The sequence below is a fragment of the Euprymna scolopes genome, chromosome 36 (assembly GCF_053919585.1).
Source record: "Euprymna scolopes isolate OS-2025 chromosome 36, ASM5391958v1, whole genome shotgun sequence".
Taxonomy (NCBI): Eukaryota; Metazoa; Mollusca; class Cephalopoda; order Sepiida; family Sepiolidae; genus Euprymna; species Euprymna scolopes.
Window position 1 is genome coordinate 140,643 of NC_136517.1, and position 22,282 is coordinate 162,924.

The following is a 22,282-nucleotide window of genomic DNA, read 5'->3' on the forward strand; positions in this document are numbered from 1 at the left end:
GTCGAAATCATAATATCTACGAGTTACGAACAGAGGTTGCCCGTCTATTTAATTTGCCCGATTTTGAAACGTTAAATATTCAATATTTTGGGATTGCCGCATATTGCTTTCATTTATCAGTATAAAAAAAGCGAAACTCTATTCGAATTCCTGGCCCATGGCCAGTGGTCTCTAGAAAGCGATGTAACGTTTAGTCAACGTCGGCTTACCGTCATCATATCAGATGGTTGCTTTCATTCGAGACGAGACACTCCCCTAATAAACAGGGGAGCTGGTTTTCCCCAAAGTTAGGTAAAAACAAACAAACCGGGTTATTGACCTCATTAAAAACTGTCCTGAAAATGGTAACTGCTGAATAGCTATTGCTTACATCATCGTCGTAACGCTTGCACAAAATGTTAACTCTACGACTTCCGTGCGGGCACCTGTCAATTCTCTTAATTAAATAAATTCAAACTTCTTTCAGTAACTCATTCTTGCTGGCCAAGCGGTTAACGTGTTATGTGTTTTTCACATTTTATTTTCCAACTTCACCTCAGGGCTTAGGGTTCGATTTTACCTAATTACCAAAACTTTTTTATCCCTCCCCCCCGCCAACTGTGTGTTTCTTTTTGATTTAAGAGCACACACACCGCTAGTTTATCTATATATATAAAAGGCAAAATGTGTGTGATCATTTCGTGTATGTCTTCAAAAGGCTTCTTTCGTACGCGCTCCCGGGGTCGTTACTATCGCTTAAAACTGTGTATATAGGTCCTATATCATAATATCTAGGAATTAGGAAAGCGCGTAGCGTATAGATTTATTTACGTCGATTTTTACAAAATTGTTATTTTGGCTTCTCGCGTGTTGATTGGGCTTTTTAGTATAAATAAAATGAAACTAAACTCAAACAGACGTGTTCGCGGCAATGCGCCGGGAACAGACGCTTACGCTGCGTGACTTGTATTTGACCTTCTTAATTAGGTCAAATGGAAGCAGCAAAGTTAACTTTTATTACGCACGCCTCGTTTTATAGTTATAGTTACATAAATAAATTCAAACACGTCTACGCTGTATGTCGCGGTGGCCCGATGGCAACATCGCACATTTTTTTTTTTTCACACATTAATTTCCAACTCAAGGGTACGGGTTCGATTCTCATACTCACCTACCAAAACATTTTTTTATTATTATTTAAACCCCCCCCCCCCGAGTTTTGATTTACCTCAAGTAAAGGTCAAGTAGTCAGAGCTAGGTTTAGAAAGGTAGGCAATGAAGCAGTCAATTCCAACACTGACATGCGTTGTGAAATTTCTAGGCGTGGCTCGGACAAGTACATTGCAAAGGTAAGACAAAAATAACCTTCTTAGTGACACTCAATATGGTTTCCGTTCTGCTAGATCTACAGCAGATGTGCTTACAGTTATCTCATAGGATTAGCAAATCTCTCGACGGAGGCAACCTTTCTAGGGCAATTGCTCTTGACATATCTAAGGCCTTTGATAGGGTATGGCATAAAGGTTTACTTAAGATCTCTAGCTATGGTATTGCTGGAAATGTCTTCTCAATTATTAAATCATTTCTTTCTGATAGGTTCATAAGAGTAGTAGTTGAGGGGCAAAAATCAGAAGCTCACAGTATTAATGCCGGTGTCCCTCAGGGGTCCATCCTGGGCCCAACTCTTTTCCTGATCTACATTAATGATCTTCCAAATCACATCCTTACATCATTTGTAGACATTTATGCTGACGACACTACCATTTATGGTAGCACATCTAAGACAGTAAACGACCAAGTTCTCTCCAATTCTCTCTCCTCTGATCTCGAGCACGTAGTACAATGGGGTAAGGAGTAGCTGGTTACTTTTAATGCATCTAAAACCAAGCTTCTCTCTTTACATCATCAACATTCTGATCCACATCTGGCACCAATTGAAATGAATGGCTCTCGTCTTCAGGAGGCCTCAGGTTTTGACAAGCTTCTTAGCTTGACCATTACTCCTGATCTTAAATGGAACACGTACATCAAATCTGTTGCCAAGGCCGCTGGAAAAATGGTGGGATCTTTCTATCGATCCGGTAGATATCTCACTGCTGATGCTATTCTCTATCTATATAAGAGCCAGATACGTCCAAGGATGGAATACTGTTGCCACGTCTGGGCAGGAGCTGCTAGAAAGGACTTGTCCTGCCTTGATAGAGTTCAAAATAGACTTCGTAGCCTCGTAGATGTCCTTTTCTCTTCCTTGCAACCTCTATCTCACAGAAGAGATGTTGCGAGTTTGTCTCTGATGTATCGTTATTTTCATGGAAAGTGTTCGACTGAGCTTCAATCTATGGTCCCCCCTCGCCAAACTTTCACAAGAAACACTAGACTAGCTGTTAACACTATCAATAATTCCCCCCACTCTTTATCTGTGCCTAAACCTAAACGTAGATTCCATGAACAAAGCTTCTTTCTTAGAACTGCACGCCTGTGGAATTGTCTTCCGTTTTCCTGCTTTCTGGCTGACTACAATATGGTTGTGTTCAAGTCTAACGTAAATAAGTTCTTGATGAGCCGTTCCATATAAGTTATCAAATTTACCAAATTTTCATTACTAATAATTACTATATTGTCCAATTTCTACTGTACACTCTTTAACCCTTATCCTTGAGTGGCCTCTTGGCCTTGATAAGTGGTGATGCCTATGTAAAAAAAAAAAAAAAAAAAAGACATCCAGATGGACGCACCCTTGAATCGACTCAGGAGATCTGCGAGGGGTTTTGAGAACATTTCGAGGAGCGTTTTACGCAGCAGTCCGATCTTCCAGTCCTTGAGTTTAGTGACTATTTGGCTGACTCTCCCCGCCTCGAGGCGGCTAGAGCAGCTAGTTGCGAGGGCCGGGTGACGGAGCGGGAGGTTTTTACTGCGCTGAAGCAGGTCAGCTGTGACAGATCGCCAGGACTCGATGGTCTGCCATACGAACTGTACTTGAGGCTGTCGCCCATGTTTCTGCCTCTTCTGACGGATGTGTTCAACCATTGGTTTGCTCAGGGATCCATCCCAGGACAAGTCACCAAGGGAGTGATCACATTGCTGAGGAAAGGTGACGGGCATGGTGGGGAAGAGTTAGATGATTACAGGCCCATAACTCTGTGTTTAGCAGAGTTGAAGATTTTGGTCATGGTCCTGTCAAATCGGCTGCAGGTTGTTATCGGCGAGTTGGTTGAACCAGAACAGAACTACGCTGTGAAGGGGAGATCGATTCAGAACAACTTGCACCTGATCCACACAATCCTAGAGGGAGGGATAGATGACGACACGGAAGCTGCGCTGATCAACTTAGATCAGTCCAAAGCTTTCGATAGGGTCGACCATCGTTTCTTGGCATCTGTCTTAGAGGCCGCTGGTTTTAAACCGGACTTCTGCAAGTGGATCTCCGTGATGTATCGACAGCCCACAGCCGTCGTGCAAGTCAACGGAAAGCGCTCGAAACCATTTGTTATCTCTCGGTCGGTTCGTCAGGGTTGTCCGCTGTCACCCCTGCTCTATGTCCTGGCTTTGGAGCCCCTGCTCCGCAAGCTAAGACGTGGGGAGACAAATTCGGCCCTGTGCGGAATTGCAATACCCGGTGGCTCAGCCGCCAAGGTATCCGCGTTCGCCGATGATGTCACGGTCTTTGTGTCGAGCTTCAGAGACATCAAGATCGTGTCGGAGGCACTCGCTCAGTATGAAAGAATTACAGGGACCCAGATAAACCGCAGCAAGTCGGTAGGACTGCGGTTGGGCGCCTGGAGTGGCAACGCCAACCTCCCGGCGCCCTTCAGCTGGACAGATGGCCCGGTTCGGATCTTTGGCGTGTGGTTTGGACCAGGTCTCCAGCTTGACAAAAATTGGTTGGAGGTACAGTCAAAGGTGGAGGCTGCAGTCAATTCGTGGCTTCCTAGGAAACTTTCCTTAAAGGGTAGAGCTGAGGCGTGCGCCACTTACGTCTTTCCTCTCATCCTTTACCGACTGGCCGTACTTCCCCTGCCTGCACAACACCTAACAGCTCTCGTCGAACTCTTATCCTCACTTCTTTGGGACAGAGGAAGACACTGGGTGAGCAGACAGGTCTGTATTCAACGTCCGTGTGAGGGAGGCTTGGGAATGCCGGACTTGAAGTGTCATCGAGATGCTGAGAGGCTGGCCTTCCTGAGCCACTATATGCAAGATGACCAACCGTGGCACCCCATGGTTACTGCCACCTTCCCCGACCTTGTTCTTGACCCTTCTGTCGAGAGCCGTCGCAGGCCACGGGGAGAATCTGCCTACATGAAAGAGTGCCGAGCCGCGCTAAAACGACTACCAAGGTCCAGCGACCTTGTGACTGCTACCCGTAGGGAACTCCACAGGGATCTAGCGAGGGGGGCTGCTGACGACCCGCTATGCGCGCGTTTGGGTTGGCAGCAGAGTGAGATCCGCTCTGTGTGGAGCTGGGCGCCAGGTTCGAGTCATCTAAACAATTCGGAGTTCTCTTTCACCTGGCGATTGGCCCGAAATGCACTTCCACTCAACAACGTACAATGCAGTTCTGGGTTTTTGGAGTCACCTGATTGTCCCCGTTGTGGGACAACGGCCGTAGAAACGACTGATCATGCTTTCTTTGATTGCCGCGAACTCCGCCGGTACTGGTCGTATGTTGGTGAGGTGACGGCTCGCATCGATCCTGAGCATCCTCGCCCAATTACCGTATCCAATGTCGTGGACAATGTGAGGCCACCGTGGGACCGGGAAAGACAAATGGTCTACGTTACAATCCTGGCCGTGGCGAGAATGGTGATTTGGATGTTGCGTCTGCAAGATTGCCGGGGGTGTTGCCTTTTTCTGATCAGGATCTGATCGCTTTCTTTAAACACCAACTACGGGTGAAGATCAGATGTGATAGAAGGCTGCATCGCGCGGCATTTGACAGAAGATGGATACATGTAGCAAGTCTGTGTGTACGAAGAGGAGCCAAATTTGAATACGTGTTCCCCGCCTAGGTGTGGAACGCGCAGTTACGTAAAGTAAAATTTAACAAATAGCCTCTCAGCTAGCTGAGTGTGTGTTCCATCCCTCCCTGATTAGGAAGCCTCCAAGATCCCCACCCCTTCTTTCTTGCAATTTTTGTTTTCACCCCCTCCTCTAAATTTCACTCATCTTGGAGAGAAAGAAATGCATCTAACCCCCATTCCTTACCCACAAAATTTTCTTTTCTTTTCTTTTCTCCATTCACCCCCATCTAGAGGGTATCCCCACTTAGAGACTGACCCGCAGAAGCGAGGTTCCTTTTACAAACCTAGTGGAACGGGCAGTCTATCAACTAGACGGGGTTGGGAGGGTCCTACTAATCCCCCCCCTTTTTTTTCCCCCACCCTCGACACAAATGAATTATTGTACCATTTTTATTGTTATCTTGTTTTGTTTTTACATGTCAATAAAAAATGTTTTTAAAAAAATTGGGAGTTAAGTAGGATGTCCCCCAGTATGAAAGGGTGAATGTGGTATTATGGTGAAAGATACTAGCTGGGAGAAACTTTTGATTTTGTTTAGTTCTGGAGTGACAAGGATGACCAACGACACCCACAATCCCCCCTTTTGAGTTGGCCATGTACCTAAGTTTTTTGTTCATTGTTGATTTTCAATGTATTTTTAACATGAATAAAGGATTTAATATCTCAAAGTGTAGTATCTGTTCCGGCAGATACTGCAAGCAAAGACCATATGTGGGGGCAGCCCCACATATAAGACCTTGGTCAATGTAGGGGCAACCCTTCATACCAATTGTCACTATCCAGCTCTCCTACTCCCCAGGGAGTTGGTCCCCATTTCCCCTTCACTCCCCACATTAAAAATTGGCCTTGTGCCTAATTTGCTCAGTGGGGGAGCAAATAAATACAGCTTTTCTTGGCCTTTTGGCCAAGATCAAAGTGTAGCATCTGTTCTTAACTACATGCTGTACTTATTGTGATATAAAGTGGAGGATCACTTTTCTTTATTAATTTAATGTAAAAATGATCACCCACTTTACAACCAGTCAGTCTCAAAGCCATTCAAGTCATTCTCCAGATCATTCAAGTTGTTTTTGAAGGATTCCAGATTTTTTAAGCATTCAAATCATTCTTAAGGTCATTCAATTCATCCTTAAGTTCATTAAAGTTATTTACTTTTTATTTATTTAAGTCATTTCAGCCCATTTTTCGGTCATTTTAGTTTATCTTTAAGAATTTCATGTCAATCCTACATTCACACATTCATTCATTACACGAGAGCACGTGACTAATGGTTATCAGCCTTGTCTTTTTTAGAAGTTTTAACATCATTCGCTTACACGTTTGTTTGTTTTTTTTGGGGGGGGGGCATCATGTTCACTGTTTTTTTTTTTTTTTTTTTTCCCCCCCCCCAATTCTTTTAAGAAGTTTAACATGGTGTTTTTTTTTTGTTTTTTTTTTTTTAATATTTAAACAGGATTATTACTTTGCTTAATCTTTAGTTTCCATTTTGTTTTGATTTACCTGCACCCCCATCCACCCAACACACACACTTTCAAACACCTGGGCAATGCCGGGCACCCCCGCTAGTCTATAATATAAATCTCACCTGTCTGTTATATATATATATATGTATATATATATATATATATATATATATATACATACACATCTATGTATTTCTGCTTAAAACTTTTGACAGATGCAACGGATTTTCACAAGATCGATATCGTTTTGAAGCTTGACCCTTTGGCCGACAAATATCAAAAAATTGGCTAAAAACATTAATTCCTTCACCCTCAACTGGGCACTTTTCTACAAGGAGGGGTCGCATTTTTCACCTGTATATTTCAAAGTCATTGCTTCTTTTCGATAGTCTTGCCTTAATTTAAACCTTCGCCCCTTCTGGTTTGGTGATGGACGCAATGGCAAAGACGTCACATGTTTGGTTTCTTTCTTTTTTTTTCACGTTCTCTGCCTCCTTCACGGTACAGGTTCGAGCCTGCCTGCCTGCCTACTACCATTTTTTTTTTTTTTTTTTTTTTTTTTTTTTTTTTTTTTTGCTCAATACATACTGCCGGACACCCAGGCCAGTCCTATATTCCACTGATCAGCAGTATACATTACCCTGCTGAGGGTGAAGAAGCAAAAACATGTGTAAATTACAACATGGTGATTTTAAACCAACTCACAAAACAACCAGTAAAAATCTCATAAAAGATGCTTTCATCACTCCTAATATAACAAGACAATAGGAAGTAAAAGAACAATTATTTCTAATTTCGACCTTCATTTTTTTGAGGTGTGAATAGTGAATATTTGCATCATTTATAACAGCAAAATTGAACAATTTTTAAATTATCATCAAATAAAATTGAATCAAATGACAGTAAATATGAACATTCAATATAATTCTATGGTTATTATGCCTATTTTTTTTTTATTTTTATTTTTTTTTTTTTTTTAAATTCCAGCTGCAACTTCATAAATCGATAAAAATGCCATGTTCAATTTTGATGGCAGAAATAAAGTACCAAATGTCATATCACAAAATCAATTAAAAGATACAGATCTGGAATATTGCATGCCTAATCAATACATATTGTAGAATGCTATATCCAAATGTCGGCTTTTTACACCATATACTTCTAAAATATTATCCTTAAGAAAATGTAATAATTTTATGTAGTGTATTTCACTTTGTTTATTATGGCGATGTAACGTACATGTTCAACATCAATTTAATTTTAATAAAAGAGAGCTGCATGTTATCAACAATAGAGTTCTTTATACAATTGGTATTTCTTTGCAATTCTGTTGAATTCTTCGCTTGACACTAATCACATTGGTCCATTTGAGGAGGTTCCCCCCAACCCTTCCCCAATCAAACACATACAGATAAAAAATTTCAGTTGTCTTTCTTCAATGCTAGTGGCACAAATCACTTGTTTTGTATTGTTTATTAAATTGTTAGGTGAAAGTACAAACTAGTTAGAAAAACACCTTCCACATGTTAAATGGGTTTCTAAAAAGTTCTCTGCATAAGTACTATTGTTTTTTATTGTTTTATCATTTTTATTTATTTTTGTATTGACTTTGTATTAACACTGATTGTTGACAACTGATTTATTTCTGGTTTGTGCAGACTGTCTGCTATATGTTAAATGCTCAGAAAAAGTCCCTTCTGATTAATGTTTACCAGTTTTAAAATAAGCAAATGAACTTGGCTGTTTTTCGAAATAACAGAATATTTTTAATCTGATAAACATTAATCAGAAAGGACTTTTTCATAGCATAAATGCAAAGCAGAATGATTTTATTTTTTTTATTTTTACAAAGGAATCATCACTTATCAAGGCCCAGAGGCCAGTGGAGGATAAGGGTGAAAGTGTGTACAGTAGTCAATGGGACAATATCATAGTAATTGTTAGAAGTGTAAATTTGGTGAATTGGATTACTTAAGGGGAATGGCTCATCAAGAACTTGTTTATGTTGGACTTGAAGATGACTATATTGTAGTCAACTGGAAAGCAGGCAAATGGAAGACAGTTCCACAGATGTGCAGTTCTAAGAAAGAAGCTTTGTTCATGGAATCTATGTTTAGGATTAGACACAGAGAGTGGAGGAAATTATTGATAGTGTTTTCAGCTAGACTACTATTTTTCGTGAATGTTTGGCAAGGGAGACCATAGATCGGAGCTCAGACCAGCACTTGCCATGAAAATAATGATAAAGCAGAGACAGGCTCACAATGTCTCTTCTGTGAGAATGAGGTTGCAGGGAAGAGAAAAGGGCATTCCTTACTAAGCTACAAAGTCTATTTTGAACTCTGTTAACAATACTCCATCCTTGGATGTACCTGGCTCTTATATAGAGAATTGCATCAGCAAGTAGATATCTACTGGATCAATAGAAGGATCCCACCATTTTTCCAGCGATATTGGCGACAGATTTTATGTACGTGTTCCATTTTAGATCAGGAGTAAAGGTCAAGCCCAGAAGCTTGTCAAAACATGGAGCCTCCCCAAAACGATATTCATTTCAATTGATACCAGATGGCGATCAGAGCTTTGATGTAAAGATAGAAGCTTGGTTTTAGATGCATTATTCGCACGAATTGGAATTTTTTAATAAGGGATTTGTTCATTTTTTTCATACAAAAATTTGTGGCACTATAAAATTCCTACCTTAATAACTTACCATTGGGGACTTGTTCAAAAAATTGTTCAGTTACTGAGTCTATTTGAAGAAATCACCAAAGAAATAAGTTACAGAACTTCAACTATATCGATAATACCTACAATTTTAGCTTTGAGGCTATTTCTTTTAACAGCTGTCCAATCTAATTCTGATATTTCTGACTTTAGTGGAATCCTTATCACTGTTGAACAATTCAATGAAAACAAAATTTTCATCCTATCTATATAATAAAAATTTGTGTCTACTTTCCTAGATTCAAATTTAAATTTAAAAAAATGACATTTTACCTCTACTTTCTACTGATGATAATGAAGCAGAATCAGCAGGATACACTTCTTCAAACATTAAAACTGTATCTCTTTCAAGCCTGTTTGATGAATTAGCTTCAAATAAGCCTACAGTAACAAATCAAAACTTAGAGCAGGGAGAAGCTGAGTTAAACCTGGAGACTGCAACTACAACAGTAATACAATAATCACAATCTAAACTTAAAAGGGGTAAATCCCTTATGCTTAAGTGCACAAAAGAACTTGATCATTATGTAGCTTAACCACTACTCACAAGAGGTGATGATCCGTTTCAGTGGTGGAAGAAGACACAGGAGACCTTACCACTGCTTAGTAAACTTCAAAATATATAAGTGCACCACCTTCATCTGTGGAGAGTGAGAGTCTCTTTAGTGCAGATGGTAATGTGTATGAACTTATGAGAAACAGGCTGTGTCCTGAGGATGGAGAAATTCTAATGTTTCTACATTACAACTTAAAAGTATTTAATTTTAAATACTGAGTAGACTATGAAAGCAGAGGAGGCAGGCAGCAAGAATAAAAGACGAAGTAGACCAGCAGCAGGTGCAGAACTTCAGCTTATAGTTATTCACTTAAAGAATTACAATTTGTACTTTGTAGTTGGTTTGTAATTTCTTTTTTCTTATCTAATTGTTTATATTAATTTCAGAATTGGAAATTGTACTTTATATTTTGTAATTTTAGTTAATAAAGGCAAAAAAAAACCATAATAGTGGCCAGAAACTTAATTAAATGTTAAGTTGAATTAACAGTTACCATGTTAATGTGTCAAAGCTATCTGATGAGTCACTTGGCAGTCATGAAATGATTTAAATTTAATAGGAAAGAAAAAATTAATCGGCAAATTGACCGATTACCTGCTGATAAATCAGTACATCCCTAATATATATATATATATATATATATATATATATATATACGAGCAAACAGTTAATAAAACATGTTAAAAAACACTTTGAAAAAGAGTTAAAAACATATTTAATCTGAAAAGGAAACACTTGATAAGGGGATAGTCCTTAATCCGCGGAGTTTCTAAGAAATACTTTCCTTCTCATCTTCTTTATTTTATATATATACACACACACTCACTCGTACATTCACTTACAAATAGCATGAGGATATTCTCCTTCCTTCAATGTTTTGTCATCAACAAAGACAAATATAAGTTTTCGAGCTACATATATGGTTAGAAGACAGTTTAAGTCAACATTGAACCTCTTTATGTGAATCAAAGCTTTCAAATACATTTATTCTGCCACATGTTGCAACAGTATTCACATTCTGAATTATAGCAACCCATGCAGTGTTTCTGAGAAAAAGTTGCCTCGATGTCGATTTCATAGTCAAACTTGTGAACCAGCTGCTCACAGATATGCTTACCGGTAGGGAGAATTACATCACAAATTATTTCCCCTTATCGGCGATAAGTTGCATACTTGAACCATCAAAGACATTGCTGCAACAGGACAAGTAGCAGAGACTTAAGGTTAAAACATTGGCAATGAACAACAATTGTAACACTTTCTGTCTCTCAGCAATGTAGTCACTGTCAAAGATTGCCAATGTCTGCCAATTAACCATTTTCATTAACCATATCTTGCAAGATGATGGCCTGGATAACTAGATTGATACATGCTTTTTAGTGAATATTTAAATTTCAGGATGTCCTCATAAAGACCATTGAAGACACATAAAGATGGATTTAGCAAACCCCCAACTCTACTATCAACCTCCAAAATGGTGTATATAATATATATATATATATATATATATATATATATATATATATATAATCTTTTTGAAGGTATTTCATGCTAAAACAATACTTATTGGAAACATTCGTTTCAATATTTTTATTCCTATTATGAAGATAGTAAAAATTAAAATCAACTGTTTTCATTCATAATTCCTTGGCTAAAAACATTAATGATTATGTTTCTGAATTTTTGAGATGAGGATTGATAATTTGTATTATTCGGATTGCTAGGACGACTGTTCTCATCTTGGTTGTTATTCTCACAACATTTCAGCCACTGTAACCTCAGACCTTCAAGTGTATCTTCACAATGGCTGCTATTGGTGAATAGTGAAAAAAAAAATGTTTTTGTTCTTTTTTTTTTTCCAACAAACCATATAATTCAGAAATACATCAAATCTGTACGGACTCAAATTTATACATAGAAATAAATCTACATTCTTTCTGTTTCATAAAAACCTCACACATTTTGAATTCTAACGACTATGATTCATTGGAAAAAAAAAAATAATAATTGTGAAAGTTGTAAACATCTGCAGTGAAAGTGATACAATAGCTCCGACAGAACTCTGAAATTCTGAGCCTACAGTCTGTATCATTTCCCTCATATATATTAATCATTTCTACTGAGTTCAATTTTAAGCATATTTACTATGATTCTCTTTCAATCTAACAGTGATTTCTGCTCATGTTTCTTGTTCCGAGTATAGACATAATTTGGGTCAATATTGTTTTGTTAGTGTGCATTCAATTGTTGTGTGTTGTACAGTCTGAGTATTAAATTTGATTGATTAAAATCAAATTAAAATGATAGTGCAGTGTTTGTAAATTAATAACTAAAACGAGGTTACATTCTAGTTTCAGTAAACAGTTCTTTGTACAATATATTTAACTCCCAACTTGTGAGTTTTAATTTTTCTATAGAGTTCGTGGGTGCGAGGACATTTTTCCTTTTCCTTTTTTTTTTTCCTCCCCCCCCCTTTTCTATTTTCTTTAAGATTTATCTGATATAAGATTGAATGCCTGATAATCAGTTGTTTATGGTCTTAGTTTTAAATTAAAAAGGAGCATGAATTATGTTAGAATGATTGGCTGCCATGTTTGAATTATTAGTGATACTAGCTGTACATATTCGGTATTGCTTCAAAGTTTTTTTTCTTATTTTGCATTATTTTTATTTACTAACTTGATCAAAAGATAATGTAATGTTTTAAACTGAATTCTGAATATCCTGGGGGCGGGGGTGCATGTAGTCAATTAAATAATGAATTAAAAATTTCAAACTTTAAATTCACTATCCAGTAGTTCAAAGCATTCTATTTCCTGAAGGAAATAAATTGAAATAATAAATGACTCTAAGAAAGATATAAATGCTGTAAATAAAGAGGAAGATTGGTGTTAAACAAGGAGAGATGCCATAGGCTTGTAAAAAATTTTTTTCTTTGTGATAACACCTGATCTTTTAAGGAACATTTTCACATTAAGGTTTTTCAATATATTTCAATGAAATTTAGTATTCACATTATATATTGTAAAAAATAAGCTTTATATAAAATATTTAAAAAACATATTTAAAATTTTATTTAACTATATTTTACTGATATTAACTAAGAAAAATATGATTCCAAAGTCTTATTCTATGTACCCCATGAGTTGTAGATAAAGTTTGTCATAACTTTTATGCTAACCCACAGATAAGTTTGAATTTTTGCATGAAAGTGTAATATACATTTCTAAAACTTATGTTCCAGAGCTGTGAAAAGTCTGTAAATATCATTCCAAAATAATTTTGAAAAGTTTACAGGACTTATGGACTATTTTGCGGCATTCCTTGTGTTGAAAATAGAGTACATTACTCCCTAGATTATTTATCGTATATAACTTTGGTCAGTACTTTTTTCCAGAAACTTAGACTTTCCGCCTTTGAAAGTATGTAAATCCTAAACTGTTACACACACTTTCTTCCTGCATTTTCCTCCAGCTTTGCTATTATAGATAAGGGTTTGTTTTCTTCTGCACAAACTTTAATTCTTTTCTATTTTGAATCAGCCTTTTTGCTTCTTCTATGGAGACTCCTTTAATGTTTGCATTGTTTATCCATGAATGTGTTTTTATTAGGGATATAGCAGTAAAGTCTAAGTAAATTCATTTATTTAGGAGTGTAAAAATGAAAAAATCTTTATTTTGCAGACTGTTATCCTCAGCTTCATAATTGTTTTACCACGTTTCGGCCAACTATTCCTATGGCCTTCTTCAGGTGGTTAACTGCGACAGGATAGGAATTAGGAATGCTGAGTCTCTTAACTGTATCCTCAGTAATTACTGCATTCCATAGTTGTTGTCTCATGACGTTTTGGCCAACTAATCCTTTGACCTGCTTCAGGACCTGTGGAATCTCTACGGTTCCAGGTGAATAAGCATTGTCTGAAGATAGCGGTTTCAATCCTACCCAATACATTAATTTGGAAATTTGTTCCAAAAATATATTCTGTCGTTAAAAGAAATTCTATTTACTTTCTGGTATTTGTGTTAAGAACATTTTCAGATGGAGGATAAAATTTTTTTAAATGTCATAATTAGAAATGCGATAAATTATTTAAAATTTCAAATTAAAAAAAAATGCTTAGTTCTCTATAGTAAAGTAGTTAAACCTAAATCAAGTGTGATATTAATTTGAGATTAGAAATTCTACAACAATATTGTTAGTGTGTATTTACATTGAACATAGTAATGATGATGGTTTACTTTTGTTTTTCTTTTATAATAATGAAAATTAAAAAATGGTTATATTAGATGGGAGCAGAATTACACAGGCTCATTCATTAATTTACAGGCAATGTCAAGCGTGCTTGCTAAAATATTACATGAAAGGTAGATGATGATAATGCTGTTAAAATTATCTGGAAGTGCTCAAATGTACTTGAATGCATCTGCACTGTATTTTGATATATATCCCTCATATGCACAAGTACTGAATGCTATTGAATAGTGACCTTGATTGAAATCTCTTAATATATGGTGAATTTTTATAAACCTTATTTACTAATGTCATATTAAAAATTGCTTCATATTTTCTGAACAGAACTTGAAATATATATTTGCGTATGTGTGTGTATGCACACAGAAAAACTATTACTCAGATACTCAAAATCTGTTATGAGAACATAGCATCCTCTGTGTCATTAAGTGCCACCTTTTGTATTCCTCCAAATTTTCAAAATTAATCCTTTAGATTTAATCTTTTTTTTTATTACCAGTGAAAAGAAAAGTTTTTTTTTTTTTTTTTTTTTTTTTTTTTTTAAATCTGTCACAAATGCTACACGTTAAGCATTATGTGTTACTGTATGCATAAGAATCTAAATTAACGCAATAAACTTCCTATCTGTGGATCCGAGTAATGCAACTTCATTTTCTCATGATTGTTTGCAATTTTATCTGAAAAAAAAAAAAGACTTTTCAAAATAAGAACGGTTCTAATTTTTTTAATGATTTCAGAAATTACCTTCAACTTTCAATAATATATTGTACGTTTGTGTAATTTCCTGTTATAGGAGAAATAACCAGACTACTCAATTACTTGTGCCACTTGTTTTTTTTTTATTATTACTTTGATATTTGCCTATGAGTATCAGTGAGTCACGCTATGAGAACATTGAATGAAGAAACTATTACATTTGGTATCTCTAGCCCTGTGGACAGTTTCCAGTTTCTTTGAAACCAAAAGTATCAATGGAAGATCAAATTAATGTATGGTGTCAATTGAAGTAAAATTATATTTAAAATGATGGTTGTGTAGTTCCAACGAGAGAAAAAAAAAAATGGACTTAACTCTGATTGAACTCTTCAACAACACACTGACTATTGGTGACAAAGAGTCTGAGATTGGCATTTCTCTGAAAAACACATTCAGTGTTAGAATTAAAATGTTCTCCAAAATAACATTTCAAACTTTCACTTAAAAAACCTTTATATAAAAATATCTGAAGAGAGCTGAACAAGGCTTGAAACGCGTTATAAAAATATTTTAAAATAAAAAATGATAAAAAGCTGAAAAACCCACAGTTGTTGATGGCTACACTCTTTTAAATATATATATATATATATATATATATATATATATATTTAAAATTTCCACAATCAGACAACCACAACTTACACAAACCATGAAAGCCCAGACTCTAGGTCTTTGGAAATAACTATTTCACTTTAAAAATTGTGTGTGTATGTATGTGTGTACATTGCGAGACTGTCTTCGCTTGATCGTTATTTTCATGGCAAGTGCTTGATGAGCTCCAATCTATGCCCCCCTCCTCCGGTGCCAAACTTTCACAAAAAACACTCTTCTAACTAAAACCACTATCAATAATTTCCCCCACTCTTTATCTGTGCCTAAACCTAAATGTAGATTCCATGAACAAAGCTTCTTTCTTAGAGCTACGCACCTGTGGAACTCTCTTCTGTTTCCCTGCTTTCCAGCTGACTATAATATAGTCATCTTCAAGTCCAATATGAACAAGTTCTTGATGAACCATCCCCTTAAATAATCCAAATTACCTAATTTCCACTAACAATTACTACAATATTATCCCATTGACTACCATACGCTCATTAACCTTATCATTGAGTGGCCTCCAGGCCTTGATAAGTGGTGACATCTTTGTAAAAAATAAAAAAAAATAAATAAATAAAAAAACGCATATAAGTGATAGGACAATTTCAAAAGTACCAATTCTTTAAAAATTCTTTAATGTTTTTTAAAATGTTCAACTGATGGTAAAACCCTGTGTAATGTTCACATATTTTGCAAAACATAAAAAATACATTTAGAAGATTGGGTTTATATACAAGAGTAGATCTTTTAAATATGTTTATCATATGTTTACCTTGTACTTGATTTTCATAAACAAAGTTAACAATTAGTATACAAAATAAGAAAACTGTAGAAACAAAACCCGTTCCCATTTCAAGAATAAGTTTCTACATAATGTTACTATTTATAAAACCATTCTTAACATGGGGATGAGGTGGAGCTCTGTTAACTGTTCTTCACCATCCTCTATGAAAGAATGTTTATATTTTGTCTCCCAATTATTAAGATTAGTCGGTTATTAAATTGATTAATTTTACGTAAAAAGAAAAACAAGATACAAATAATAATAATAATAGTGGCAAATTTGTACATTAACATCTTTAGCTAAATCACTCCCAAAAATGAAATTCTACTTGTTTTAAGATGCAAAAAAAAAAATTTAAAAAAAAAAAAAAAACGAAACAATTATTTTAGTATTTCAAGGAAGAAATTTAAGTTTCATACATAAATTTAATGTAAAATGATAATTTCCAGCCGATTCTAACTTATTAGGGATATTCACTAAATTTGTTACCACTAATGCTATCTAATCACTAAAAAAATCGGAAATTGAACAAATTACTGGTAGAAAATTACATTTTTGCACAATTATTGACATCTATTTGATGTATTTCTACCTGCATTTTGTTAAATTTTCGGTTTTGAGTGGTTATCATGGATCCTCGCGCAGGACTTAGGATTGCCCATTTTTTTATTATAACTTAACATGACCAGACAATGAATATTGAACATCTGCAAAATTAAAAACAAATATTTTAGTAATCAACTACAAACTTCCTGAGAGGCAGATGTAAATGTTTCCTCTCAGGAAGTTCAAAATAAGTGCAAAAAGGTTTACCAAGGGAATAGGTGGGTGAACTCTAGGATATTTACTTTGTTTACCATAATTGACCAATAAAATTAGACTTGTAGAATTAATTTTAAATCTGGGAATGGAATTTATGACGTTGGTTTTGTGGCCCTTAATGTTGTAAATGAATGCATTCTAATAAATAAATACATCTGATCTTCAGATAATAAATTTTTTAAGCAACCTTTGTATCTGAGGGTCAGATTTTTTAACACTATTTTCACTACTGTTGGTAAATTTTTCTGTATTGCATTATTGAACCCATTTTCGATTGTTTGAGTTTCTTGTACATGAATTCGATCAGTCTAGTTTTTTTTTTTGTTTCGTTATTAGTACACCTGATATCTAGCTTTTGTATTTTGATGTACTGAATTTTTTATGGGTTTCCTTTGGGACCAATACCTGCAAGATTTTCTTGGTTCTTTATCTGATTTTATTATACTAGATCCTTTCCATTTTTCACTCTGCCCCTCCTGAGAGCAATAATACCATATTTCTTATACTCCAATTTTCTATATCGATATATTGTATCCACTCTGACAGGAACGTGACCTTGCCAGCTTTTGGAACCTCTTTTGATCCTCGTATTTGGAAACTGCTCTGAGATATATAATACTGTTTGTCTTATACTTCCAATTTTTTATCCCAATATAAATGTCCACCTTGACAAAAGTAAGACTTACCAATTCTCAGAATTGCTCTGTCAATCTTCCTTTTTTAGGAATTTTTTTACCTTCAATCTTGCTCTAATCTTAAATTAACTTTCAGGATTTTACAAGGATTTTACCAAGATTTAATTCTCCATACATCTACCTTTTTGGATTTTTAAACAATTGCCATCTTTGCATTTCAGAACCCCATTATAAAGATTTTTTTAACATTCTTTGAAAATTTTAAAGATTTTAATCTTGATTACTTGAAGTTTTGGACTTTACTTCCTTCACTTTTAGATGTGTGTGTGTACCCCTTTGCTTTTTCTACCTTCATTCTTACTTTCTTTACTTTTCCCACTCTTTTATCTCCATTCCTTTTTTTCTTTTATTGTTTGTTCTTCTTTAACGATCCCCTTCCCATTATTTCTTAGTGATCCCTATTTTATTTTTACTATTACTTACCTTCTCCTATTCTCTCCTTTCTATTCACATATGCTTAACTTTTTCCTCCTAGTTATATTTTGATGTTTCAAAGTTTTTATTGTACTTTATATCTACTTTAATATCTTAATATATACTTTCATTTCTAATCTAAATGTTATTAAGCCAGTTTTTATCTATATTTTACATTTTCTACAATTATCGCCCTTTTCTGATGAGAAGCATTTAACTTCGAAATGTGATGGCCTTAAGAGGTTTTTCTCTCTTATCCTTTTCTTATTGATTTAATGATATGATAAAGTTCTGTGTACCCTTTATTCCTCATCTTTTATTTAATACATTTCATTACTCCCCTTAACGGTGTTGTGCTTTCTCTATCTTGACAAGTTTGCTTTGTTAAAGATATATTCTTTGATAACTTCATTGTGTGTGTCTGTGTCTGTGTCTGTGTGTGTGTCTGTGTGTGTGTGTGTGTGTGTATTATGAGAAATGTACTTAGATCAACCGTTTTGATATTAACATATCTCATCGGAATTTCAAACTGAATCATGTAATCATAAAATAAATTAAATATACAATCTTCCCAAAAGACAGAGTGGAAAACTTGCAGCCGAAAAATGGATAACCTATTTAAGGATGTCACATGTATATGAACAAAATCGATAAAATTCAATTAAAAAAAAAATAATAAAGTTCTTCCTCCTTACCTACACAACAACAACAAAAAAAAAAACTTTAATCATTAAGCAGAGGTTGTTAATTTTTAAATTTGTTTTTGGCACTTGTCTCACTTTAAAAAGAAATTTTAAAAAATAAAATCTTAAGCAAAGTCAGAACTTTTTCATACTCTTTAGATGTATGGACAATGTTGGGTAGTCTTTTTATTAAGCTATAAAATTGTTTGTTACAAGAGAGTGAGCAATCAACCCTGTAAATAAGAGCTAAGTAGCCAAATGAAAGAGTAACCTAGAAGGTATAAAAGGAAAAAGGAAAAAAGGACGAGTAAAATGCCTGTTTTATGTACTTAGATTCTAGTAAGTATATCTATTAGGTCATGACATGAGTTGAACAGAGACCAAATATGAGTGTAATCACATGAGGCCATAATCAGTCGGATTTCCTTCCCAAATTCACAATGACTTTATGTTATTATATGTCTAAATGTGAATTTGTCTCTAATGATAGCCCTATCAATGAGTGGCCCACTGATATGTTTTTGATTGGCTAGAATTTGTCACATGACACATTTTATGATGACTGTCTGCCTGCTTGTAATTTCAAAGGCTTACCACCACCTCTTCATTTACTAAACTAGTGCACATTATCTTAATTAGCAAGACTTCATTCATACCTAAAGGATTTGTTTCAGAAGTATAGTAAAGGTATTTTATGCTAGTAGAAGTAGTTATTTATATAATTTGGTATTAACATTTCTCGAGCTAATCTCTATACTTAAATGTCTTCTAATTCTCTGCGTAGTGACATTGGCAGATGTTTTGGCTGCCTAGAAGAAATCAGGAAATTTACTGATTATTATTTTAGGACATATTGGATTAATTTAATTTTGTGATCCCTTTGAGTGTGCACAAATATATATATAATAGCTTCCTTCAGTCTTGACAGTAAGGGTGCCTGTGCGTAAAATTTTTGTGGCAAGAGTTGCACAATCTCCAGCTACGACTCTCCCGAGTCGACATTGTTGAACTTCAGTGGCAAGTGGAGGTTCAGGACGACTGGAAACAATACCAAGATAAACAGGAAGCACATACAGCGCCTAAAATTCCCAAATGGTCACTCTGGTACTGGCCAGGCTCAACATTGCTTAACTTTGGTGATCTGACGAAAACTGGTGTGTCAACATGATTATGCCATATGCACACACACACATATATATATATATATAAAACTGAATGTCTGTGTGTGTGTCTGGTCACGAATAGGCTCCTATATGGTTGACTATTATAGAAAACTGATCACATATAATGATAGAAGATGTATCGAGACACAGGAATGGATATGTTTGATCTGGCATAATGATGATTCATTAAAATTGTGGGGTCTGCGTACGCGCCTAGTCCACAAAGTATGGAAATAAAAAATTTATGAATTAAAAAAAAAAAAGTTTACAAGTGTTTTTGATATAGATGTACATAATAATACTTTTTTAAGTATGTTTTAACTTCAATAGGGATGGTATAATAAAATTGTGGGGTCTGCGTTCGTGCCTAGCCTCCATAGAATGGAAATAGGCACAAACTTTAATAAAGAGTTTTCATATCTATTTGCGTAAGTATACTTTGATAATTATGTTTCAGTTTGAAGAAATATGGTATAATAAAATTATGGGGGTGTTCGTTCGCACATGAACTCCATAGAATGTAAATATGTCACAAAATTTAACAAGGTTTTTTAATATAGATCCACAGAATATTGTGATAAGTGCTTCAGTGTGAACAGGTATGGTATAATAAATTATGGGGTTTATCTATTTTATTTTTACTTTCATCATATTTTGCTTTGGTTTTGATACTCCCAAATTCGAAAATATCTCTTTACAACCCTTCCTTTTCATAACCTATCATACTTTCATAAATCAGAGTCCATTTTCTATAGGCTGTTTTTGAACCCAGTCAACAACGGGTACTTTTGCTAGTGTGTGTATATATATATATATATATATATATATGAGGAATAAAACTTACATAAACTTTATTATATCATCAGATCAATAAAGAGGAAAGAGAAAAAGGAAGAAAAACATCTCAAAGCTAAATGTTTTTCATGATAAGAGAAGAGCCAGCATGATACAAATATAAAAATAATTGACTTAAGAACATTTACATTAGAAATGAAATTTATATATATATATATATAAAGAAAATATATGTGAATAGGAAAATAAACTTTAAAAAAAAAGGAAAAAATAAGTATGTATCAGTGAGGATCATTAAAAAAAAGAAAAAGTGGGGGAAAAAAAATTTTTTTAAGTGGAGGTGAAAAAAAAAAACAAAGGTACAGGGGTAGGGGAAAGACTAGATAAGGGAGATAGGAACATATAAAATGAAGAGTAGAAATGAAAAAAATAAATTTATAATGAAGAATTTAAAAAAAAAACTTATTGGTAGGAAACAAATGGAAAAAGTTAAAACTTCATAAATAGTCTATGTAAAGTCTTTGAAGTGGCATTCTAGAGAAAACTGTATTTGTCCAAGATAATCTAAGCTGGTAAGAAGATCCTCAAGTTAATTCCAAGTGTTGGTGATGCACTAATTGTGTTAGGATATTTAGGCATGTTCGGATGATTAGTGTATATAAAAGATGCAGTATTTTATAAAAATGACAGTGAAAGACTGAAAATATCAGATCCAGCAGAAAAATAAGGCTCCATTAAATTCCTTTAAATCCTTTTTAACTATCATTTAATTTTTTCCTTTTTTTGCCTATTTGTAAATTTAAGGTAGACAACTCTTATTATATTTAATTTAAAATGAGTTATTGATTTTTATTTTAATGTGATTATTCAAAAATGTTCTATATTAGCCGCCAGACTAAAATTATTTTTAATAAAATGTAGCAAATACATTATTATATTGTCAATAACATAATACAGCAATAACAAATGAAAATTGGCATGTCAGAAACAGTTTGATTTGTCAAATTAAATTCTATTTGTGAATAACTTGGAAAATCCAAGATAACTTTATATTTTAGATGTATATATTTCCAATATTTTGATTTAAAAACTTTTTTCTGTTAAAATGAAATTGAAATCTGGTATTATTTGCATTATTCAATCTCTGAGATGGGTATATTTGCTGACGACCCCACACTCTATAACATACAAGGGGAAAATGAATGAACACATAAAAGGCAATAGCATTAACCCTATAGGAAGGCCTCCAGTTTGTAGTGGAATGGGGGACAAAAATGGATGGTCACTTTCAATGCTGGCAAGGCTTAGCTTTTTTCCTTTAATAATTAAAAGAAACCTTCTCAACCACTAATAGCTATGACTAATGATACATTACCTGTAAGTACTTTGTTCAAACTCCTCGATTTAACATTCACGGGGAACAGGAGTTGGAACAGATACATCGAGGGTATTGCCAACGCTGCTGCAAAGAAGGTAGGCTCTCTTTACCACTAGAAAATTACTTATGCCTGGGAGTGTCCTGTATCTCTACAAGACTATCATTCACCCATGTATGGAGTATTGTTGCCACATTTG

The 22,282-nt window shown here is 34.8% G+C and overlaps 1 protein-coding gene and 1 pseudogene across 4 annotated transcripts in view; both read left to right on the top strand.

The window, feature by feature from the left end:
- Nucleotides 1-22,282, top strand: part of LOC145260269 (uncharacterized) — a 196,819-nt gene that overhangs the window by 93,293 nt on the left and 81,244 nt on the right. The window lies entirely within an intron of this gene.
- LOC145260810 (U2 spliceosomal RNA) lies at nt 5,885-6,012 on the top strand (annotated as a pseudogene).